The following is a 25,899-nucleotide window of genomic DNA, read 5'->3' as shown; positions in this document are numbered from 1 at the left end:
CAAGGAGTAAGGTACTACTCAGCAGAAGTAAGTGTGACAAGATCAGGCTCTTTACATTAACAGTGTCAAAGATTTCTAATATATATCAACGCAGATGAAGGACATCAAACATGGGATGGCATCAGAACAGTGACTTTCCAATTGTTCCTTTTCTTTAAATGCTGGGTGCAATTCTGAGATCAGAAGCGTTAAGCCACCTTTGCACCCTCTCAATCCCATGGTGCTCTACTGAAATGACTGAAGCCTTGCTAGGGCATAGCACTGCCTGTTATGGCTCCTCTCTTGACACAACCCTCTTGACCAACATTGCCTGGCACACCCCCATATGCCAGGGCTTTTGAGGAGGGCTCAGAAGACAACCTTAGGGTGGTTTTTCCACAGTGTCTATGCTGGAGTCATCTTCCCCCAGTGTGAATATAGGACTTCTAGAGCCCTTTTTAATGGCACCCTGGCAGAGAAGGGGTGAGGACCTCATTCATAGATTCATAGATATTTAGGTCAGAAGGGACCATTATGATCATCTAGTCTGACCTCCTGCACAACGCAGGCCACAGAATTTCACCCACCACTCCTACAAAAAAAACCTCACACCTATATCTGTGCTATTGAAGTCCTCAAATCGTAGTTTAAAGACTTCAAGGAGCAGAGAATCCTCCAGCAAGTGACCCGTGCCCCATGCTACAGAGGAAGGCGAAAAACCTCCAGGGCTTCTTCCAATCTGCCCTGGAGGAAAATTCCTTCTAGACCCCAAATATGGTGATCAGCTAAACCCTGAGCATATGGGCAAGATTCATTCTCTGTCCCACAAATATCACTGAAATTCAGGATTTGAAAATTCTATTCCAAACTAGTTTAAATTAATTGCTACACAGGCTTGTTAACTAAAGCGTGTCTGCATGCATCACTGTGCACACTACTGAGAACATGGTTGGTTGAATTACCGCAGAACAAACATGGGCTGAAACAGCAAAGGGACACTAACCAAAATTATGCACTTCAGGCACAGAGATCCTGGTCTATTTCTCAGAAAAGAACGAATGAACAGATACAAAATATATCTACAATTTAAAATATACCAAATTATGCATATTTACATAGATTAAGAAAGAGCAACTTCAGATATTCCTAAAAGGTGCCAAATGATTGAGTTTCATCCTGTGGGCACAGTGCATAGGAAAGTGTCCCACAAACTTCTGCAGAGTGTTGTTATCTCTTTAATTGTTTTCTCCTTGAAATATAGTCAGATGTTAGCTTCTACACAAGAAAATCCTCAGAGACATGAGTTTACAACCAGAGGATTAGAGTCTGACTCTTGAATGTGGTCCTTAGCTTCCAAGGTGGCAGAGTACTCAATTAGAGAAGAATTTGGAGCAGCAATCCATCTTGGCTGTTTCAGATGGCATTACAAAGGGAACAGTATTTAGCAGACCTCAACTGGAAGGACAGTGCCTTCATGAAACAGCTTTAGAGGAAAAAGAGAGAAGAGTATAAATGGAAGAAAGGAATGGAAACTGAAAAAAATGAGGAAGGGAACGAAATATTTGTTCTACATAGTATAGTCACTTGATTCCTTATCCCCCATTTCGAAAAAAAAAAAAATTACCCTTAGCTTCAACCTTTTCTTCAGCGCAAAGGAGAAACAAGTAATTATACTTAGCTGCACACAGAGCTATACACCACACTCAGGTTTTGAAAGAGTACAACACTATTACCCCACAGGCTGCTACCGGTGTATCAGTTCACCTAATTGTCAGCATCCAGTTATGCACTGCGATTGCTAGCAGAAAGTAGGGTTCCCTTCTGCTGCATAATACAGCACATGAAATCATATATTATAAAGGAAAAAGCTGGCAAAGACACAGTTTGATGAAGTTTATCTTAAGTCGGTTGCTTGTGAATGCACCTGTTTTAAAAGAACTTCTCCTGCTAGAAATGTAAACCTGAGCATATCCTGTCTTTTCAAGGAGTGAACAAAGTCTGTCTGTTTAAAGTATGAAATGTACCAGATGTTTACAAATTCTTTTGTTTACTGATTGAGGCCCTGATTCAGGAAAGTACATAAGCATATGCTTAAACACTTTCCTGAACAGAGGTCTAAATCAAATACCTTCTTTTACTGAATCACAACTCCACACGTGCACCTTCTTTGGAATATTTTTCCGTACACATACCTTTTTACTCGGTTTTAAAAAAGAGATTTACACTTGAGAAATCTCTGCTAATGTAATCTTTACATAAGACCCTTCAAAAGAGATGCCAGAGTATACCTGTAGTGTATATTATATATTATATTCAGAGAATTCCTTTCATCAGAATGATAAAAAACGCACTTGAGCATATCCGACATTAGCTTATTTACTTGGATTGGAAAAAAAAGAATGAAATGGGTAGGCTGATAGACTAAAAAATAAATAAAATAAAATGTTAACAGAACATTACAAAATCATATTCCAAAATAATTTCCCCCCTAAATTTAGAACCACGAGATAAAATATAAAACATTTTGAAACACAGTTTACATTTAGAAAAAAAAGAGATGGCAATATTGAAAAATACTTTAATTTGTATTTAAGAGTTTATGGGTAAGTGTCAAAAACACTTAGCCAGTGGCCTACCTCTGCTCCCACTGAAGTCAATAGTAAAACTCCTATGGACTTCAATGGGATCAGTCAGGTTAACTGACTGATTCTGAAACTCGCATCCTACATGTCTAATTTGAGCTCACCCTACTCCCAAAATTTTAGCATGGCCCTTACCTCAACTGTTAATACTGAGCAACTGACTTTCAATGAGACTTAGGATCCCAAGTGCCCAAGTCACTTTTGAAAATGTTACCCTCTTCTAGATCACAAAACATAACAGTTCTTTCACACAGGGCTGCCATAGCCTGGTCTACACTACGGAGTTAGGTTGAATTTAGCCGCGGTAGGTCAATTTTAAAATGATTGCATCTACACAACCAACCTTGTTCTGTCGACCTAAAGGGCTCTTAAAATCCATTTCTGTACTCCTCCCCAGCGAGGGGAGTAGCGCTAAAATCAACCTTACTGGGTTGAATTTGGGGTAGTGCAGACGCAATTCCACAGTATTGGCCTCCGGGAGCTATGCCAGAGTGCTCTAATGTGACCGCTCTAGACAGCACTTTGAATGCCGATGCACTAGCCTGGTACACAGTAAAAGCCCCGGGAAATTTTGAATTTCATTTCCTGTTTGGTCAGCATGGCGAGCTCAGCGGACCATGCAGTCCCCCCAGAATTGCAAACAAGCTCCAGCACGGACCTAAAGGGAGACACTGGATCTGATTGCTGTATGGGGAGAAGAATCTGTGCAGGCCAAACTCCGATCAAAAAGAAGAAATGCTAATATATATGCCAAAATCGCACAGGGCATGGTGGAGAGAGGCTACAACAGGGACACACAGCAGTGCTGCGTGAAAGTTAAGGAGCTCAGGCAAGCCTACCAGAAGACAAAGGAGACAAACGGTCACTCTGGGTCAGCCCCCCATACATGCTGTTTCTATGATCAGCGACATGGCATTCTAGTGGGGGACCCTACCACTACCCCACCACTGTCCGTGGACACCTGCAAGGGGGGAGTCTCACACAACAGGGAGGAGAATTTTGTGGATGAGGAGGAGGAAGAGGAGAATGCACAGCAGGCAAGCAGTGAATCTGTTCTCCCTGGCAGCCATGACCTTTTCATCACCCTGGAGCCAATACCCTCCCAAGGCGGGATCCCCGACCCTGAAGCCGGAGAAGACAGCTCTGGTGAGTGCACATTTGTAACTACAGTACAGGGTTTAAAAGCAATAGTGTTTAATGTTTGATTTTCCCTGAAGAATTGGGATGCATTCGCAGCCAGTACAGCTACTGGAAAAGTCTGTAAATGTGTCTCAGGATGGAGTGGGAATCCTCCAGGGACATCTCCCTGAAGTTCTCCTGGAGGTACTCTGAAAGCCTTTGCAGAAGGTTTCTGGGGAGGACTGCCTTATTTTGTCCTCCACAGTAGGACACTTTACCACGCCAAGCCAGTAGCAAGTAGTCTGGAATCATTGCAGCACAAAGCATGGCAGCGAATGGTCCTGGGTTTTGGTCGCATTCAAGCAACATTTGGTCTTTATTTTTGAATGCATCCGATGAAGTGAGCTGTAGCTCACGAAAGCTTATGCTCAAATAAATTTGTTAGTCTTTAAGGTGCCACAAGTCCTCCTTTTCTTTTTGCGGATACAGAGTAACATGGCTGCTACTCTGAAACCTCAGGAGAGTGATATCATTCATGGTCACATGGTTGAAATAGGGGAATTTTTGTAAGGGAACAGTAAAAGGACCCCGTTCATGCTGGGTTGTTTGCGCTTGGCTAAAAGGGATCATCCCGGAGAATAGCCACGTGGTGGGGGGAGGGGTGAAGGGATCATCCCAGAGAATAGCCATGAGGTGGGGTGGGGGGAGTTGTGTGCTGCACATCCACCCGAAAACCGCAGCTCCTCCTTTAAATGTGAAACCCAATTGCCATTGCTTGCTATGGGAAAGGATGGCACTGCAGTTTGAAACCATTCCCACATGTTATGAAGGCGGAAGAAGCCAACCCCGCGTACCAAAAGGCTTACTATGGCTGCCTGGGAACCGAATTCTGTTGCCAGCTGTGTGAGATATGTCACCATACCGGCAGGGGCTCAACATAAAAGGCAAAATGCGACCTTGTACCTAAAGCATGTGTGCTGTGAATTGCTTGATTCACTGTGAAAGAGTCTCCCTTTTGTTCTCAGAAATGTAACATCTTAAATTTTACTCTCCCTTTTTATCTCCCCCCAGGTGCAAATGTTTCTATGCTCCCCCTATCATCTCCATCCCTGAGGTTATGGCAGATTAGAAGGCGAAAAAAATGCACCTGTGATGACATATTTTCTGAGCTCATGCAGTCCTCCTGCACTTGATAGGGCATAGCTTAATGCATGGACGCATTCAGTGGCAGAGGCCAGGAAAGCATTAAGTGAGCGCGAAGAACAGAGGCAGGAAGCGATGCTGAGGCTAATTGTATAACTGCCTGCCCTCCTCCCCAAGTTCCATATCCTCCTCACCCAGACGCCCAAGAATGCAGGCGGGGGGTGGGGAGGCTCCAGGCACCCAGCCACTCCACTCCAGAGGATGGCTCAACCAACAGAATGCTGTCATTCAAATAGTTTTGATTTGTAGTGTGGCTACAATAAGCAATGTGGCCTTGTCCTTTCCTCCTCCCACACCCCACCCCACCCGGGCTACCTTGTCAGTTATCTCACTATTTTTTTTTTAATTAAGAAAGAAAGAATGCATGGTTTCAAAACAATAGTTACTTTATTTCCTTTGCCAGCTGTGATTGAAGGGGGGAGGGTGGTTGGCTTACAGGGAATTAAAATCAACAAAGGGGGTGGGCTTGCACCAAGGAGAAACACACACAGCTGTCACACCGTACCCTGGCCAGTCATGAAACTGGTTTTCAAAGCCTCTCTGATGCGCAGCACGCCTAGCTGTGCTCTTCTAATTGCCCTGGTGTCTGGCTGCTCAAAATCGGCCACCAGGAGATTTGCCTCAACCTCACACCCCGCCATAAATGTCTCCCCCTTACTCTCACAGATATTATGGTGCACACAGCAAGCAGCAATAACAATGGGAATGTTGGTTGCGCTGAGGTCTAACCTAGTCAGCAAACAGCACCAGCGAGCTTTTAAATGTCCAACGGCACATTCTATCACCCTTCTGCACTTGCTCAGCCTATAGTTGAGCTGCTCCTTACTACTGTCCGGGCTGCCTCGGTATAGCTTCATGAGCCATTGGAGCAAGGGGTAGGCTAGGTCCCCAAGGATAACTATTGGCATTTCAACATCCCCAACAGTTATTTTCTGGTCTGGGAAGTCAGTCCCTTCTTGCAACTGCTCAAACAGCGCTGAGTTCCTAAAGATGCAAGCGTCATGCACCTTTCCTGGCCATCCCACGTCGATGTGGGTGAAACGTCCCTTGTGATCCACCAGTGCTTGCAGCACCATTGAGAAGTACCCCTTCTGGTTTATATACTGGTTGGCAAGGTGGTCCGGTGCCAAGATAGGGATATGTGTTCCATCTATTGCCCCACCACAGTTAGGAAACCCCATTGCAGCAAAACCATCCAGTATGACCTGCACATTTCCCAGAGTCACTACCCTTAATAGCAGAACGTTAGTGACTGCATTGGCTACTTGGATCACAGCAGTCCCCACAGTAGACTTGCCCACTCCAAATTGATTCCCAGTTGCAGTCAGGCATTGCAAGCTTCCACAGGGCTATCACCACTTGCTTCTCAACTATCAGGGCAGCTCTCATCTTGGTAATTCTGCGCTTCAGGGCAGGGGAAAGCAACGCACAAAGTTTGAGGAAAGTGGCCTTATGCATGCGAAAGTTTCGCAGCTGCTGTGAATCATCCCATACCTGCAACACTATGCGGTCCCACCAATCTGTGGTTGTTTACTGGGCCCAGAATCAGCATTCCACTGTATCAACCAGCCCCACTGGTTGGGACATGATGTCCCAATTGCCACAGCCCATGCTTTCAGGAACATCTGTGTCCATGTCCTCATCACAATTGTCCTCGTGCTAGCATCTCTTAGCCTGGTTCTGCACATACACCAGCATAATGCACGAGGTGTTTACAATGCTCACAACAGCAGTGGTGAGCTGACTGGGCGCGAAACGATTGTCTGCTGTTGCTTTCCACGGAGGGAGGGAAGAAGGGGCGACTAACAACATGTACCCAAAACCACCCTCGACAATGTTTTTGCCCTCTCAGACATTGGAAGCTTAACCCAGAATTCCAATGGGCAGTGAAGACTGCAGGAACTTGGGATAGCTACCCACAGTGCACTGCTCCGTAAGTTGATGCTAGCCCCAGTATTGAGGACACACTCGCTGACTTAATGCGCTTAGTGGGGACATACACAATTGACTGTATAAAATCAATTTCTAAAAATCAACTTCTATAAAATTGACCTAATTTCATAGTGTAGACATTACCCAAAGAGTCTTACCAACATACTGACAGTCCAATTCTCAAGTGGTACATGTTATAAGTGAGTGCAGAATTTAGCCCCAAGTCTCTATTTTGGTTTGCGGTGCCTACATTTAAACATACTATGCCATCCCTCTAGCCTTTTTACCAGGAAAGCAACATGCTTCTTTGTGCAAGCAGTTCTATGAAATAAAGAAAGCTGTGTGCTTACATACCGTCGACCACATTAGATAAGATTTTTTAAAAGGATAAAGTAATTTCAGAAAATCGTATTTATTTTGACACAATGCTGCTAACAGCAGATGAAAATTACTGAAGTCAGTTTTCTAAACGTATCTGGGTGCTTATCTCCCACTGATTTAAATGGGAGTTAGGTGCTTAAATGCCTTAAAAAAATATCAGGTCTTTTAATCCCTTAAGTTTTACTCATTGCTAAAAACGCCTTACTTTTGTAATTTTACCTTGAACTTTCAGGTTTGAGCCACAGTCCTGGAAAGATTTACACATGTGCTTAATTTTATGCACTACGAATAATCCCACTGACTTCAAAGTTACAGCATATGAAAAATCCTTGCAGGTTCACAGCCTTCAACCTTAACTGTTAAAGCTGAAGGAGAAATTGCTGTGAAAAATTACGTTCAGAAAACTGAAAACAAAAAAGTAAATTGTTCACATTACCAGTTAACCCTTTCCTATTATTTTAAGTGTCAAAAAGTTCTCAGTTAATGTCAAAAGTTGGGTGAACGGTGAAGCTGCATATAAATATTTTTGAAACAGACAGAAGCCTGCTGCCTCCTACAGGTAAGAAGCTGAGGGAAAATAAAATGGGAATTACAGAGGAAATCTATTTAAAGGGGGGGGGGGGGAATCACATTTCTATCGGAATTTTTATCTGGTCATTCAACAAGAAACAGCTTACATTGCAAGAAATGAAGATTTCTTTCCTCCCTGTGTTCATACTGTTTACTTTGTGAATAATCATGTCTCCCTGCTCATATGGAACTTTCACCTAGCATGGGCTGAGAGAATTTAAAAAAAACAAGAAACAAACCAACCCAAAATGTGATTGTAAAAACAGAAACGTTAGTATGTGACTCAGGAGGCGCTGAAGTACCTGAAACTACTTTTCACTTTTTGTTTTAATTTACCAGCTGTCAAGTTGCCTATAACATTTCAACTTGTCAATCCTGAGTAGTAGGATTCCTTACACTTCCTGTATTTTCATGGTTTAATAGTATCGATGATCACCAGGCTGGTCATCTTTTATCAATTATTGACGGGCTGAATTAATTGTCTTTAGTTTGCTCTTATATTGGCAATTCCTCCAGGTGTTCTGCCTGCCTGGCTCTGAGGACACTATTGCTTAAAGATGAAGTACAAAGTAAAACTGAATCAAGGGCCAGAAATTTTCACAAAATTCCCCCTCTAACAGAGCTCTGGCCCTGATTCAACAAGCTGCTTAAGCACATGAATTGACTTCAGTGGGACTACTCATGCTTGAAGTTAGCCATGTGCTCAAGTTTCTTGCTGAATTAGGAGGCCTCTAGGGACCTTTCACACTTACAGCATAAATTCTTAAAAGTTAAAACGTTTTTTCTGTGCTGAATGTCAGTTAGTGGGGCACTCTGCGCATATTTCCAAGTTTATTGCAATTTTCATTTTCCCCACTCACCATTAATAGAAACTTTATCTAAATTGAAATTTTCATGAAATGTAAGAGAAGTTGCACCAATTAAGAAGTGAAAATAACTTTTTGTTTCATAAGCCGCAATATTAGTCAATCAGCAATGTGGTGTCATCTCAGGCAAGGAGTTTATTTTTAGAAGACTTGCCAATGACATCCTGAATCTCAAATTTGAACATGGGATAAGAAACCACAACACTCCCATATTTAAAAAACAAAAACAAAAAAACCCCCCAAAAGCGCTCCCCTTTTCCCCCAAAAAAACAAAGCAAAGAAAAAAATTAAGTAAAAAAAGCTAAGCAGTGTTGTATGTAAGAGTCACATTGATATATATGGACCTATTTTTTTAGTGTTCTGTTCAATTTGTTGATCATTGTCATGCATCTTTTTTCATTTCTTTACACTAACAATAACACCCCAGATTCACAAACTGCTGTATTTTGTAATGAACAGATGTTTGTGCTCTCTAATTAAGCATGGTTGCAGGATTCATAGAGCTGCAGAGCCTTTATGCACACCATTAGAAACCTAGATAGCTGGGTATGCAATGACTGGGAGAAACTCATAGTGACTTGCCTGCCTGGTGCGAAGGTTGCGGATCTCTCGAGACATCTAGATAGCCTTGTGTGTAGTGCTGGGGATGAACCAGTGGTCGTGGCACATGTAGGTACCAATGACATAGGGAAGGACAGGAGAGAGGTTTTGGAGGCCAAATTTAGGCTGCTAGGTAAGAGACTGAAGTCCAGGACCTCCATGGTAGCATTCTTTCAAATGCTTCCAGTTCCACATGCAGGGCCAGTTGGACAGGCAGAACTGCAGGGTCTCAATGCATGGATGAGATGATGGTGTAGGGAGGAGGGGTTTAGATTTATTAGGAATCGGAGAAACTTTTGGGAAAGGGGGAGCCTATACAGGAAGGATGGGCTCCATCTAAACCAAAATGGAACTAGATTGCTGGCGCTTAAAATAAAAAATGTCGTAGAGCAGTTTTTAAACTAAGGGCTGGGAGGAGCCAGCAAGTGCAGAGGAGCATGTGGTTTGGACAGGAACATCCTTTAGGGGAGGATCTCTACATGGAGATTCCTTATGTCCTAATAAGGAGGAGAGGATGGAAGATAAAATACAGGTAGGATCTGATGAGAAACAGTCAAAAGAAAAAAAATCCCATTCAATTACATCATGTAATGGCAGACAGCTAAAAAGTGACAAGTTTTTCAAGTGCTTATATACCAATGCTAGAAGTCTAAATAGTAAGATGGGCGAACTAGAGTGCCTTGTATTAAATGAGGATATTGATATAATAGACATTGCAGAAACTTGGTGGAATGAGGATAATCAATGGGACACAGTAATACCAGGGTACAAAATATATTGGAAGGACAGAACAGGTCGTGTTAGTGGGGGAGTTGCACTATATGTGAAGGAAAGCATAGAGTCAAATGAATTAAAAATCTTAAATGAACCAAACCGTACCATAGAATCTCTATGGATAGTAATTCCATGCTTGAATAATAAGAATATAGCAGTAGGGATATATTACAGACCACCTGACCAGGATGGTGATGGTGGCTGTGAAATGCTCAGGTAGATTAGAGGCTATTAAAATAAAAAACTGAAAATAAAATAAAAAACTGAATATTAATGGCAGATTTCAACTATCCCCATACTGACTGGGTACATATCACCTCAGGTAAGGGATGCAGAGATAAAGTTTCTGACACCTTAAATGACTGCTTCTTGGAGCAGCTAGTCCTGGAACCCACAAGAGGAGAGGCAATTCTTGATTTAGTCCTAAGTGGAGTACAGGATCTGGTCCAAGAGGTGAATATAGCTGGATCGCTTGGTAATAGTAACCATTATATAATTAAATGTAACATTCCTGTGGCGGGGAAAACACCACAGCGGCCCAACACTGTAGCATTTAATTTCAGAAAGGGGAACTACACAAAAATGAGGATAGTTAAACAGAAATTAAAATGCACAGCACCAAAAGTAAAACCCCTGCAAGCTGCATGGAAACTTTTTAAAGACACCATAATAGAAGCTCAACTTAAATGTATACTTCAAATAAAAAACTTAGTAAGAGAACCAAAAAAGAGCCACCATGGCTAAACAAAGTAAAAGAAGCAGTGAGAGGCAAAAAGGCATCCTTTCAAAAGTGGAAGTTAAATCCTAGTGAGGAAAATAAAAAGGATCATAAACTCTGGCAAATTAAGTATAAAAATATAATTAGGAAGGCCAAAAAAGAATTTGAAGAACAGCTAGCCAAAGACTCAAAAAGTAATAAAAAAAATTTTTTTAAGTACATCAGAAGCAGGACGCCTGCTAAACAACCAGTGGGGCCACTGGACGATCAAGCTGCTAAAGGAGAACTCAAGGACGATAAGACCACTGCGGACAAACTAAATGAATTCTTTGCATCAGTCTTCACGGTTGAGGATGTGAGGGAGATTCCCAAACCTGAGCCATTCTTTTTAGGTGACAAATCTGAGGAACTGTCCCAGATGGAGGTGTCAGAGGAGATTTTGGAACAAATTGAAAAACTAAACAGTAATAACTCACCAGGATCAGATGCTATTCACCCAAGAGTTCTGAAGGAACTCAAATATGAAACTGGAGGACTACTAACTGTTGTCTGTAATTTATCATTTAAATCAGCTTCTGTACCAAATGACTGGAGGATAGTTAATGTGATGCCAACTTTTAAAAAGGGCTCCAGAGGTGACCCCGGCAATTACAACCAGTAAGCTTGACTTCAGTACCGGGCTAACTGATTGAAACTATAGTAAAGAACAAAATTGTCAGACACATAGATGAACATAATTTGTTGGGGAAGAGTCAACATGGTTTTTGTAAAGGGAAATCATGCCTCACCAATCTACTAGAATTCTTTGAGGGGGTCAATAAGCATGAGGACAAGGGGGATCCAGTGGATATAGTGTACTTAGATTTTTCAGAGAGCCTTTGACAAGGTCCCTGACCCAAGGCTCTTAAGCAAAGTAAGCTATTATGGGATAAGAGGAAAGGTCCTCTCGTGAACTGCTAACTGGTTAAAAGATAGGAAACAAAGGGTAGGAATAAATGGTCAGTTTTCAGAATGGAGAGAGGTAAATAGTGGTGTCCCCCAGGGGTCTGTATTGGGCCCAGTCCTATTCAACATATTCATAAACGATCTGGAAAAAGGGGTAAACAATGAGGTGGCAAAATTTGCAGATGATACAAAACTACTCAAGATAGCTAAGTTCCAGGCAGACTGCGAAGAGCTACAAAAGGATCTCATAAAACTGCGTGACTGGGCAACAAAATGGCAGTTGATAAATGCAAAGTAATGCACATTGGAAAACATAATTCCAACTATACATATAAAATGATGGGGTCTAAATTAGCTGTTACCACTCAAGAAAGAGATCTTGGAGTCATTGTGGATAGTTCTCTGAAAACATCCACTCAATGTGCAGCGGCAGTCAAAAAAGCGAACAGAATGTTGGCACTCATTAAGAAAGGGATAGATAATAAGAGAAAATATCATAGTGCCTCTATATAAATCCATGGTACACCTACATCTTGAATACTGTGTGCAGATGTGGTTGTCTCATCTCAAAAAAGATATACCGGATTTGAAAAGGGTTCAGAAAAGGGCAACAAAAATGATTAGGGGTCTGGAACAGCTGTTGTATGAGGAGAGATTAATAAGACTGGGACTTTTTCAGCTTGGAAAAGGCGACTGAGGGGGGATATGATAGAGGTCTATAAAATCATGACTGGTGTGGAGAAAGTAAATAAGGAAGTGTTATTTACTCCTTCTCATAACACAAGAACTAAGGGCCACCAAATGAAATTAATAGGCAGCAGGTTTAAAACAAACAAAAGGAAGTACTTTTTTACACAACGCAGAGTCAACCTGGGAATTCCTTGCCAGAGGATGTTGTGAAGGCCAAGACTATAACAGGGTTCAAAAAAGAACTAGATAAATTCATGGAGGATAGGTCCATTGATGGCTATTAGCCAGGATGGGCAGGAATGGTGTCCCTAGCCTTTGTTTGCCAGAAGCTGGGAATGGGTTACAGGGGATGGATCACTTGAAGATTACCTGTTCTGTCCATTCCCTCTGGGGCACCTGGCATTGGCCACTGTTGGCAGACAGGATACTGGGCTAGATGGGCCTTTGGTATGGCTGTTCTTATGTTCTTAGCACAAGCAGTAAGGGATTGCCAAGCCACCACCTGAACTGTGATGAGACTGGGGGCTAGGAGCCTAATAGATAAAGCCCCTTGGAGGCAATGGAAAGACTCATTCATTTTAATGGTCAGGCCCCATAAGAGCAGCTTCTCTTTCTTTTTCTTTTTTTTTTCCCCTTCCCCACAGAGTTTAGGGCCAGAAGGGATAATTACATCATCCAGTCTGTATTTTTTTAAAAGAAAAATGAATAGAAGAAAGTCCTTCATGTGCAACTATATTCTAGACAGCAGGAGAATGTGGACATCAGGATTGTTGGGTCCATTCCTGGCTTTGGTAAGGGATTGCAGTGTAGTGGCAAGAACAAGGGATTCAGAGTTAGGACTACTGAAATTTTTCTTTAAAAACAAAACAAAACAATACTTTGCGCATTTACACAGTATTTATTCATCTGTTGATCTCAATGCAGTTTGAGAAGATGGGCATACAGAAGTAGCTCCATTTTACCAATAGCATAACTAAGCACAGATTTCCCATTTTTTCTGAGAGGCAGTGTGGCTAACTGAATGAGATATGCCTGCTATATTGGAAATGAACGCTGACAGCAGTGACTTTCTGCAACCTGTGTTGGTCTATGTACTGATATTTGCCTTCTCCTAGAGCAGTAGTGTTAAACCTTGCTCAATAACAACAGTTTTGTAGACTTTTCAATCCTTCACACCTGTCAGTGGAATAGGTGTGACAAGAACGCATGGACTCCTGGCTCCCAACTTGGTGCTCCTTCTTCTACAAAAAATGGCATTTGCAGGTACATAAGCAGCATCATTTCAGATACCATAGTGATAGTTGCCAATATAAGAATCAAGACAGATAAAGGAAGAGGACCCATTTTGCCTGCACCACAAATAGAGCTATAGCTGCATGACATCACTTTGGAATAATAGTGAAGGCTTTAGAGCAGTCTGGAAGAATATTCTGTGTAATGTAACAACAGTTCCAATTTTGAGATACTATGATTAAAACAGAACAACTAAATGTTCTACAAACTATCACATATGCAAGAATGGCTATTATGTGGCGGTCATATTTTTACAGGAACAGTGGAAAGCACTTCTCTGACCTGTGCTATTCCTCTGCCAAATTTCAACTATAGTTTCTACTTCCAACCCAAGGCACTAGAGCTGTTCAGAAAAAGGTGGGGGGAAACTTACAGTGACAAAAACTCCCTGTTTTCGCCTCCATTAACTTTGCTCTTGAAACAAATTAAACTTTCTGGACCAAAATTTCCAGGGGGAAAAAAAAAACAACCTCCCAAGAAGAGACCAACTATCAGAAATTTAAAGTAAACTGAAAATGGGTTTATAATGGAAAGCAATAGGCAACCTTAATAGGCAGCACTCCATGCTCCACATGTATAAATGTCACACATCCTACATTCTCCACGTAAGAACTTTTCAACAATCACAAAGCACATTATAGATACTGAATTACTAAGTCTCAGCACCTCTGTGAGAGAATTTATCAGCCCCTTTTCACAGAGGGTATGTCTACACTACGAAATTTAGGTCGAATTTATAGCAGTCGGTTTTTTAGAAATCGGTTTTATATATTCGAGTGTGTGTGTCCCCACAGAAAATGCTCTAAGTGCATTAAGTGCATTAACTTGGCGGAGCGCTTCCACAGTACCGAGGCAAGTGTCGACTTCCGGAGCGTTGCACTGTGGGTAGCTATCCCACAGTTCCTGCAGTCTCCGCTGCCCATTGGAATTCTGGGTTGAGATCCCAATGCCTGATGGGGCTAAAACATTGTCCCGGGTGGTTCTGGGTACATATCGTCAGGCCCCCGTTCCCTCCCTCCCTCCCTCCGTGAAAGCAAGGGCAGACAATCGTTTCGCGCCTTTTTTCTTGAGTTGCCTGTGCAGACGCCATACCACGGCAAGCATGGAGCCCGCTCAGGTAACCGTCACCCTATGTCTCCTGGGTGCTGGCAGACGCGGTACGGCATTGCTACACAGCAGCATCAACCCATTGCCTTGTGGCAGCAGACGGTACAGTAGGACTGGTAGCCGTCATCGTCATGTCCGAGGTGCTCTTGGCCACGTTGGCCAGGAGCGCCTGGGCAGACATGGGCGCAGGGACTAAATTTGGCGTGACTTGACCAGGTCATTCTCTTTAGTCCTGCAGTCAGTCCTATTGAACCGTCTTATGGTGAGCAGGCAGGAAAAACGGATTGCTAGCAGTCCTACTGCACAATCTTCTGCCAAGCAGCCACGAGATGTGGATGGCTGGCAATCCTTCTGCACCGTCTGCTGCCAGCCAAAGATGTAAAAGATAGATGGAGTGGATCAAAACAAGAAATAGACCAGATTTGTTTTGTACTCATTTGCTTCCGCCCCTCCCCCGTCTAGGGGACTCATTCCTCTAGGTCACACTGCAGTCACTCACAGAGAAGGTGCAGTGAGGTAAATCTAGCCATACATCAATCAGAGACCAGACCAACCTGCTTGTTCCAATAGGAACAATTACTTAGGTGCACCACTTCTTATTGGAACCCTCCGTGAAGTCCTGCCTGAAATACTCATTGATGTAAAGCCACCCCCTTTGTTGATTTTAATTCCCTGTAAGCCAACCCTGTAAGCCATGTCATCAGTCGCCCCTCCCTCCGTCAGAGCAATGGCAGACAATCGTTCTGCGCCTTTTTTCTGTGCGGATGCCATACCAAGGCAAGCATGGAGGCCGCTCAGCTCACTTTGGCAATTAGGAAAACATTAAACACCACACGCATTATCCAGCAGTATATGCAGCACCAGAACCTGGCAGAGCGATACCGGGCGAGGAGGCGACGTCAGCACGGTCACGTGAGTGACCAGGACATGGACACAGATCTCTCTCAAAGCATGGGCCCTGCCAGTGCATGCATCATGGTGCTAATGGGGCAGGTTCATGCTGTGGAACGCCGATTCTGGGCTCGGGAAACAAGCACAGACTGGTGGGACCGCATAGTGTTGCAGGTCTGGGACGAGTCCCAGTGGCTGTGAAACTTTCGCATGCGTAAGGCACTTTCATGGAACTTTGTGACTTGCTTTCCCCTGCCCTGAAGCACATGAATACCAAGATGAGAGCAGCCCTCACAGTTGAGAAGCGAGTGGCGATAGCCCTGTGGAAGCTTGCAACGCCAGACAGCTACCGGTCAGTTGGGAATCAATTTGGAGCGGGCAAATCTACTGTGGGGGCTGCTGTGATGCAAGTAGCCCACGCAATCAAAGATCAGCTGATATCAAGGGTAGTGACCCTGGGAAATGTGCAGGTCATAGTGGATGGCTTTGCTGCAATGGGATTCCCTAACTGTGGTGGGGCCATAGACGGAACCCATATCCCTATCTTGGCACCGGAGCACCAAGCCGACGAGTACATAAACCGCAAGGGGTATTTTTCAATAGTGCTGCAAGCTCTGATGGATTACAAGGGACGTTTCACCAACAGCAACGTGGGATGGCCGGGAAAGGTACATGACGCTCACATCTTCAGGAACTCTGGTCTGGTTCAAAAGCTGCAGGAAGGGACTTTATTTCCAGACCTGAAAATAACTGTTGGGGATGTTGAAATGCCTATAGTTATCCTTGGGGACCTAGCCTATCCCTTAATGCCATGGCTCACGAAGCCATACACAGGCAGCTTGGACAGTAGTCAGGAGCTGTTCAACTACAGGCTGAGCAAGTGCAGAATGGTGGTAGAATGTGCATTTGGACATTTAAAGGCGCGCTGGCGCAGTTTACTGACTTGCTTAGACCTCAGCGAAACCAATATTCCCACTGTTATTACTGCTTGCTGTGCGCTCCACAATACCTGTGAGAGTAAGGGGGAGATGTTTATGGCTGGGTGGGAGGTTGAGGCAAATCGCCTGGCTGCTGATTATGCGCAGCCAGACACCAGGGCGGTTAGAAGAGCACAGGAGGGCGCGGTACGCATCAGAGAAACTTTGAAAACCAGTTTCATGACTGGCCAGGCTACGGTGTGAAAGTTCTGTTTGTTTCTCCTTGATGAAACCCCCCCGCCCATTGGTTCACTCTACTTCCCTGTAAGCTAACTACCCTCCCCTCCTCCCTTTGATCACCGCTTGCAGAGGCAATAAAGTCATTGTTGCTTCACATTCATGCATTCTTTATTCATTCATCACACAAAGAGGGGGATGACTACCAAGGTAGCCCAGGAGGGATGGTGGAGGAGGGAAGGAAAATGCCACACAGCACTTTAAAAGTTTACAACTTTAAAATTTATTGAATGCCAGCCTTCTGTTTTTTGGGCAATCCTCTGTGGTGGAGTGGCTAGTTGGCTGGAGGCCCCCCCACCGTGTTCTTGGGTGTCTGGATGAGGAGGCTATGGAACTTGGGGAGGAGGGCAGTTGGTTACACAGGGGCTGTAGTGGCAGTCTGTGCTCCAGCTGCCTTTGCTGCAGCTCAACCATACACTGGAGCATACTGGTTTGATCCTCCAGCAGCCTCAACATTGAATCCTGCCTCCTCATCACGCTGCCGCCACATTTCAGCTTCAGCCCTGTCTTCAGCCCGCCACTTACTCTCTTCAGCCCATCACCTCTCCTCCTGGTCATTTTGTGCTTTCCTGCACTCTGACATTATTTGCCTCCACGCATTCGTCTGTGCTCTGTCAGTGTGGGAGGACAGAATGAGCTCAGAGAACATTTCATCATGAGTGCGTTTTTTTTTTCTTTCTAATCTTCACTAGCCTCTGGGAAGGAAAAGATCCTGTGATCATTGAAACACATGCAGCTGGAGGAGAAAAAAAAGGGACAGGAGTATTTAAAAAGACACATTTTATAAAACAGTGGCTACACTCTTTCAGGGTAAACCTTGCTGTTAACATTACATACATAGCACATGTGCTTTCGTTACAAGGTCGCATTTTGCCTCCCCCCGCCGCGTGGCTACCCCCTCAACCCTCCCCCCTCCCTGTGGCTAACAGCGGGGAACATTTCTGTTCAGCCGCAGGCAAACAGCCCAGCAGGAATGGGCACCTCTGAGTGTCCCCTGAAGAAAAGCACCCTATTTCAATCAGGTGACCATGAATGATATCTCAGTCTCCTGAGGATAACACAGAGAGATAAAGAACGGATGTTGTTTGAATGCCAGCAAACACACACTGCAATGCTTTGTTGTACAATGATTCCCGAGTACGTGTTACTGGCCTGGAGTGGTAAAGTGTCCTACCATGGAGGACGCAAAAAGGCTGCCCTCCCCAAAAACCTTTTGCAAAGGCTTTGGGAGTACATCCATGAGAGCCGCGAATGCCAGGGCAAATTAATCCTTTCACATGCTTGCTTTTAAACCATATATAGTATTTTAAAAGGCACACTCACCGGAGGTCCCTTCTACGCCTGCTGGGTCCAGGAGGCAGCCTTGGGTGGGTTCGGGGTTTACTGGCTCCAGGTCCAGGGTGAGAAACAGTTCCTGGCTGTCGGGAAAACCGGTTTCTCCGCTTGCTTGCTGTGAGCTATCTTCTTCATCCCCAAAACCTGCTTCCGTGTTGCCTCCATCTCCATTGAAGGAGTCAAACAACACGGCTGGGGTAGTGGTGGCTGAACCCCCTAAAATGGCATGCAGCTCATCATAGAAGCAGCATGTTTGGGGCTCTGACCCGGAGCGGCCGTTCGCCTCTCTGGTTTTCTGGTAGGCTTGCCTCAGCTCCTTAAGTTTCATACGGCACTGCTTTGGGTCCCTGTCATGGCCTCTGTCCTTCATTCCCTGGGAGATTTTGACAAAGGTTTTGGCATTTCGAAAACTGGAACGGAGTTCTGATAGCATGGATTCCTCTCCCCATACAGCGGTCAGATCCTGTACCTCCCGTTCAGTCCATGCTGGAGCTCTTTTGCAATTCTGGGACTCCATCATGGTCACCTCTGCTGATGAGCTCTGCATGGTCACCTCTGCTGATGAGCTCTGCATGGTCACCTGCAGCTTGCCACGCTGGTCAAACAGGAAATGAGATTCAAAAGTTCGCAGTTCTTTTCCTGTCTACCTGGCCAGTGCATCTGAGTTGAGAGTGCTGTCCAGAGCGGTCACAATAGAGCACTCTGGGATAGCTCCCGGAGGCTAATACCCTTGAATTGTGTCCACAGTACCCCAGATTCAACCCGGCAAGGCTGATTTAAGCACTAATCCACTTGTCAGGGGTGGAGTAAGGAAACTGATTTTAAGAGCCCTTTAAGTCGAAATAAAGGGCTTCATCGTGTGGACAGGTGCAGGTTTACATCGATTTAACGCAGCTAAATTCGACCTAAAGTCCTAGTGTAGACCAGGGCAGATTGGAAAATGTAGGCGCTTAGACCCTCTCTTGACAGGCAAAAAGGATGTTTTTCAATTGTGTTAGCTCATGTGAAATTAGCTCAATAGGATTGAAAAGCCCTCTTAATGCTTGCTAAAATGCAGGCTAACGTGTTTGAACGCATACTAGCCAGGCTACAAACACAACCAATTAACATGATTGGCCCTGTTTTGAAGGACTGAGAAGTTAAATGACTTGCACAAGATCCTAGCGGCCAGAGCAAGGTAGACCGCTCTGATCCCCCTATCTACTTGACCACAAGACTAGTCTCCCCGCTTTCTACAAAGCAGAAAATAGAGATTATGATTTGATCTTTGATTTTTATGAAGTCAACACAAAAATATTTTCTATACTGAACCGTTAACAGATTATACATGTAGCCTTAAAGTTACAAACAGAATCACAGAAATCAGAGATGGACAAGAGCTAGCAAATCATCTAGTTCACCTCCATGCTAGAGCAGGACTGTACCCTATCTATTGGGAAGAGACAGAGTCTGTCCACACTACAGGTACAATGGTGTGTTTTCAGATCCAGTCTGGGATATACTCCTCTGACCTGGTAAAGAAAATATGGTCCACACAGCAGCCTTTTTCAGAATGCATCCACATGTCAATTAAGTTTCTCTCTCCATACTTTAGTTCTCTAACAGAGTATCTACATATGCACTCTGGAAAAATCTGGGCAGGTATTACAGTGTCTCAGTATAGGACAAAATGTCCGGGGAACATGCAACAGAGCACGTGGCAGTGCATTCTGGGATACCCTATTTCAGAGAGACGGAAGGAAGAAGGATCTACCAGAACCGGTTGCATAGGCAGGGGGTCCCCCTCCACTCAGGAAAAAAAAGTTACTATAAGACAACCACATGCCAAAATAAGCTCTGCCTTAGGCAAAAGACAATTAGTTGCCATAGCACCTGAGGGCCAGATTCTGCCACCTTACTCCATGAGTACTCCCATTGATTTCAATGGGACTTCTTGAAGAATAATGGACTACTCAATATGTGACAGAATCTGGCACTGAGTATTATCTGCATTGCGTGTGGCTATAAACCATGTTTAGAGCCAATCATGGTAGTAACAAATTTATTTTAAGATAGTAGTGTAGACAGCTGTAATGTAGACAGGGCCACAGCATTCCACTGTGGTCTTGTCTACATGAAAAAGTTGTCTGATTTAGTTAAACCAATTTAGTTCAATCAGTGCAAAGCCCTGTGTGGACATGTGTATTTCAGTTTTGCTCAAGTCAATTGGGAACAGCTTTAAACTAAATATTTGAAATTTTACCAACTTAACTATGTTGGCAAGGGGTATGTGATTTTTGCTGAGGTAATTATACTCATAAAAGCCTTCATGTAGAAACAGTTATATTGGTATAAGGTGCTTTATTCCAATATATCTTATTTCAATTCACAAATTAGAATAAATTATATCGATATAAGCACTTTTATACTCTTATAACTGCATCTAATGTGGTTTTTGCAGCTGCAACTATACTGTCACAGATAAATGGAAAAACTTTTAAAGTGCAGACAAGGCCTTAAACTGAAGTAAGAGTATCCACACAGGACACCAGTTTAACTAAAGAAGTTTAAAAATCGGTTTAAGTTAAACCGATACAGCTCCCATGTAAACAAGACCTGTGAAGAAAATTTTTTATCTGGAAAAAAATATCTGAATTTAAACATTTACAGTTAATATATTTTTAAGTTTAGCTATATTCAGTATAAAATAGATCTATTTTAAGAAGGCAACAGAGTACTTGTCAAGACCTGAGTTCAGGATTCCATGTTTTTATGAAAGAGTTGATGACATCATTAACATTCAGGCAATACAGGGGGCTGCATCCTTTTTTTAAAACAGAGTAGCTGTTGTTCATATGACCAACTCTTGTAGGAGAACAAGAGAACCCTGCTCTTAGGTCCTGACAGGAAAGTAAAAGAGGAAATCCCTTTTAACCTGATGCTATAATTTTTCTAAAATAAGGAAGTTTGTTTTTCAAAAATTATATTACCCAAGTTACTAGCACAACAGCAGAATAGTGAAAACTGAAAAAAAAAATTAGTTATTTTAATTATTACGTGCCATACTTTTTGCATTTAATTCACTTTTTTTGTTACACTGAATACAGAAAATAGAATAATGACTGGTTCTCATGCACTAGCATAATGCTGCAAAGTTTGCACAGGAAGGGTAATGTGAAAAAAAAATCTCTTGTTATTTTTATGCAAACATTTCTATTAAAATTAGATCTGTACTCTTTTTAAACAAAAAATTTAAAATACCCAATAACGTCCCTTTAAAGATTGTTTTAAAATATACTGGCAATTTGAATCTATTTGTGCAGCTTGCTCATGCTTTAGGGTCCAATCCTCCTCCCACTGGAGTTAAAGGGAGTTCACCATTGACTTCAACAGGAGCAGGCCCCTAGAATGTTATAAACAGATTCTGTATTTACTTTAAAACCATTGCAGTTCACATTTAAAAAGCAACAGAAAAAGAACTAGGAAAATGCAAGCTGCCCAAGGAAATCAGAATCCACTCTTATTTCAAAGACCCAAACGGCATAATACTGAGAGGTGGCGAAGAAACCTCAAACCTCAAATTGTATCGTATAACATCTGATGTAAAATAATCAAATCAGTTTTAATAAAAATCACCTTGTTAATGCTGATGTTTATACTTGCCTTCCAAACAGAATACACACTAAAAACATTCCATTAAATTATATATTACATTGTTGCTCCATATGTCAACATTAAAACTACTATTCTCAGTAACATAATTGAGGATTATTTTAGAATAGATGAAGCATCATTCCTATATTGGACAGGTAAATAATAATCTCAGAGTAGAGGGACAGTGTGTTTAAATCAGGGTGGATCAAAATAAAAATTAAATAAGTACATTTATTTTTAACAATTATTATTTCCCTTAAAAGTAAATCAATTTAAAATTAAATGAGATAATAACAATTTATGTTAAGGCCTAAACTTTAATTTAATCTATTAAAATAATGTAAATTAATTAAAAAATATTCAAGCAGTACCTGTTTGCTGCTGAAATTTTGAAGTCAAACCACTGCACTGGTGAAAGTCACTGGCTAAGCACTTGAGACTGGTGTTCAAAGTGCTAAACCAGCTTTTGACAGAAGTAGCTTCTTCTGCAGACGCAGAATGAATATTTTCTTCATTTCAGTTTATTCAAGTAGTTCAGTTCAATGACTAGGTGATTCAAAGTTGAGAAACCAACTGGGAGTCAAAAAAGCAGAAAAACTCATTTTCCTCTTTCAATCTATTAAAAAAAAAGAATGTGAGAGGAGGAGATCTACTAGTTCTAAAATCTTGAAGAATACGGTGACGAAACTATCAGTTCAATTCATTAACTACAGATATTTCATTTGTTTAATACATCAGTTTTAAAAGCAAGTAATATTTTGATAAACACACTTCTCTTGTGAATCCATCGTATTTAATATAGTTTTTAATTAATAAAAGCAATTTTAAAACGCTGTTTTTGTGCATTTTAATTGAATTCCACTTTCCATCCAAGTGCAGCTTGACACAAATCATGAGTAAAAAAATTAATCAGTAAACAAAATATGGATCATTCATCATTCTCTGTCATAAAAAAAATGGAAAACTTAAGAATCTGAATAAATTTATGTTAGGCTACATAATTGCTTAAATAAATGTGTATAGATATAGTTAGGGCCCTACCAAATTCACAGCCATGAAAAACACGTCACAGACTGTGAAATCTGGTGGTCCCCTGGGAAATCTGGTCTTTTGTGTGTTTTAACCACGTATTATACAGATTTCAAGGAGGGGAGGCCAGCGTTTCTCAAATTGGGGATCCTGACCCAAAAGGGACTTGCAAGGTTATTTTGGGGGAGGACAGGGGACACACGGTATTGCCACCCTTACTTCTGCGCTGTCTTCAGAGCTAGGTGGCTGGAGAGCAGCGGCTGTTGGCTGGGCGCCCAGCTCTGAAGGCAGCGCCCGCCCGCAGCAGCGCAGAAGAAAGAGTGGCAATAGTAAGAGCGCCATCCTTACTTCTGCGCTGCTGCTGGTGCCAGCTCTCCAGCTGCCCAGCTCTGAAGGAAGCGCCGCCATCAGCAGCGCAGAAGTAAGGGTAGCAGTACCCCAACCCCACCCGCAATAATTTTGTGACCCCCCCCCCCACAACTCCTTTCTGGGTCAGGACTCCGACAATTACAACACCGTGAAATATCTGATTTAAATAGCTGAAATCATGAAATTAATATTTTTAAAAAATCCTACGACCGTGAAATTGACCAAAATGGACCGTGAATTTGGTAGGTCCCTAGATATGGTGTATTCTTTTGGTTAGAAAAAGGAAGTACCAAATTATACCAACCAGTGAGAATCACCCTTTCTTTGGGAAAATAATTAAAAAGTACAAATGCAAAGCAAGATTAAAATAGGTTATTTAAGTCAAGGTTTCCTGCTTGCTGATTTAAATAATTATTTAAACAACTGATTTAAATCAGTCCACCCTGGGTTAAATGTACTTGGCAAGTTTCTATACTACTGTATTAGATAGGTGATTTTGGGGGGTGGGGGAAGAGGTAAGGCAGAGAAATCTAATCTCATTATTAAATCAGCCCAAGTTAAATCATTTCAGGATAAAACAGGGGTGTGGTATTCAAAGAGAACATTTAAAGAGACTGTCCAAAAGTTTACCATAAGAAAACAGGCAGACTGTGGGAACCTCATGGGAATAAGATGCATCTGTTGTTGAATGTAGCCTTGCAAAATTCTACTGGCTCACTTGCCTAGGGTGAGTAATTTTTTTTTTTTGACAGCCAAGTACAATATTAGCTTTTTCCACCATCATCAAGCTAAGGGTGGGTAAAAATATTTTGTACCTAGACTAAAAAACGTTCATGAAGATTTTGCAAGTTTGGTTTTATGGGAACAGAAACCACTTCTTTTTTGGGGGGGGGCTGATAAAGGTTAACATCAAATGAACAAAACCTCACCTTTGTTTCAAACTGCATATTGCAGTGCTACTATTTTATATCCAATCAATACACAATTCAGAAAGATTGCTTTTAAAATTCAAAGCTATTTGCATATCCCTGCACAGCTAGGGATTTCCTGGAAAACTGAAGAAATCGAAAACTGAAATCTCAAATTTTTCTTTTGTTTGAATCCTCCATTGGGGAAGGCAACACACAAAATGCTTTGAGGCAGCATGAATCATTTAAAATAAAGGGTGCCCCTCTTTCCCTCATTTATATATTACATATAAAAACTGAATGCAGGACAAAGGTAAACTTTTAAGATCGACTCTGTTCTCCCGCACATGTTCACAGGGGTAATAAAAATAAGTCGTAAAATGACTTTGTAACTCCCAAACTTCCACTTGTGAAATTAAATGCAATTTTGCAAAAACCTGGCTTTATTGGATTCTAGAGAGAAGTGTCAGATCCATCAGTGGAAACTATTGCATACTGTATGAATGAATCCTACATTTTCATTTTGATACAGTTGAAGGTGGTATTTAAATGAAATGTTTGAGTAAGCTTTTTATTTTCTTGTTTTATATCTAAATTACTGAACATCTCCATGCAAAACAGCACAGAGAAGTTACTCCAGCCTAGAGTGGTCTTCAGTCCTGATCCGCCAATAAGATCAACACTGATGCAGTGGTCCGTCTGCATGAAGCTCATTGCGTTATTGGGACTTAAGTGCTTACAAGCGAGGAGACAGACTGTCCCCAAAATCAGAAGTACAGTCCATTCACCAACCCAGGAGTAAAAATCGGTAAGCACCTACACTTCCCCTCTGTACCAGGTCACAGATAATTTCAGCTGGATCAAATCCATAGAAATTAAAATATTTGAAAAGCTTTACAGGTGACTGCCAAAGGGGGGAAAAAGTCCATTTTGCATCCTTCTGATGTGTGAAAAAAGTCTGAAAAAAGGTTACGGGTTAAAATTTTATTTTTTTGCCTTTAAAAAAAAAAAAGAATCAGGTCTTATCTTCCTTGTTTTAGCCGGAGGACTTTGATAACCAGAGGACTGGGGAGCAGTTTGTCAAGATTCTGAGTTAAATTTAACGCTTGTTAACTAAAAAATACAAATCCCTAAAGTTTTGAACTGCAAATCTCTTCCCCTATTAAATTGCTCAGATTTGATTTCTTGTGGTGCTTTATTTTCACTAGTTCTCTAGTCACCCATAGACTCCTCCAGCAAAAGCAAGATATACAAGTTATCCTATGTAAAAACAAGTTAAATATAAACATCCAGGCCTTCTTTATTTTATATTTTCGCTTTTGTAGGTCCCCTTTGGGGTGTGTGTGTCTGTCTCTCTCTCCATATACATATACATACAGGGGACCTACAAGGGCTTAAAAAAATGTATTTGTTTGTTTATGATGTATAAAGAAGGTCTGGATATTTTTTAACTTCCACTTGTTTTTACATATATATTCCAAGCAGATACATGTTATAGGTGCCAAACCTGCAAACTGCTCTATGTGTGAAGATCCAGATGCTCCACCCACATGGAATGGCAAGACTTCTGTGTGGGTAAACCTGTGTCTGCATGCAGAGTTCCACTGAGCAACTTGCAGGATCAGGGCCTAAATAAGTATCCAGTCCTACTAACAGTTACTGTTGGGTTTAATACAGAGCTAGGCCAATGCTGAGTACTTC

At 42.2% G+C, this 25,899-nt stretch overlaps 1 protein-coding gene across 8 annotated transcripts in view; it reads right to left on the bottom strand.

The window, feature by feature from the left end:
• ZHX1 (zinc fingers and homeoboxes 1) overlaps nucleotides 1–25,899 on the bottom strand; it is a 43,401-nt gene that overhangs the window by 12,603 nt on the left and 4,899 nt on the right. For 5 of the 8 annotated variants that reach the window (XR_012157096.2, XR_013635285.1, XR_012157091.2 and 2 more), the window contains exon 3: nucleotides 22,264–22,508. The exons of 1 other annotated variant lie outside the window; for it this stretch is intronic. The gene's annotated coding sequence lies outside the window, so the exon portion shown is untranslated. Of the gene's footprint in view, nucleotides 1–1,094; nucleotides 1,312–16,923; nucleotides 17,661–22,263; nucleotides 22,509–25,899 lie in introns of those variants that run through there. 2 more of the 8 variants (XR_013635286.1, XR_012157095.2) reach the window with 2 other exon arrangements.

Source organism: Lepidochelys kempii, chromosome 2 (genome assembly GCF_965140285.1).
Source record: "Lepidochelys kempii isolate rLepKem1 chromosome 2, rLepKem1.hap1, whole genome shotgun sequence".
NCBI classification, from domain to species: Eukaryota; Metazoa; Chordata; order Testudines; family Cheloniidae; genus Lepidochelys; species Lepidochelys kempii.
Note: the sequence above shows the minus strand (reverse complement) of the source record. Positions and strands in the feature narration are given on the sequence as shown.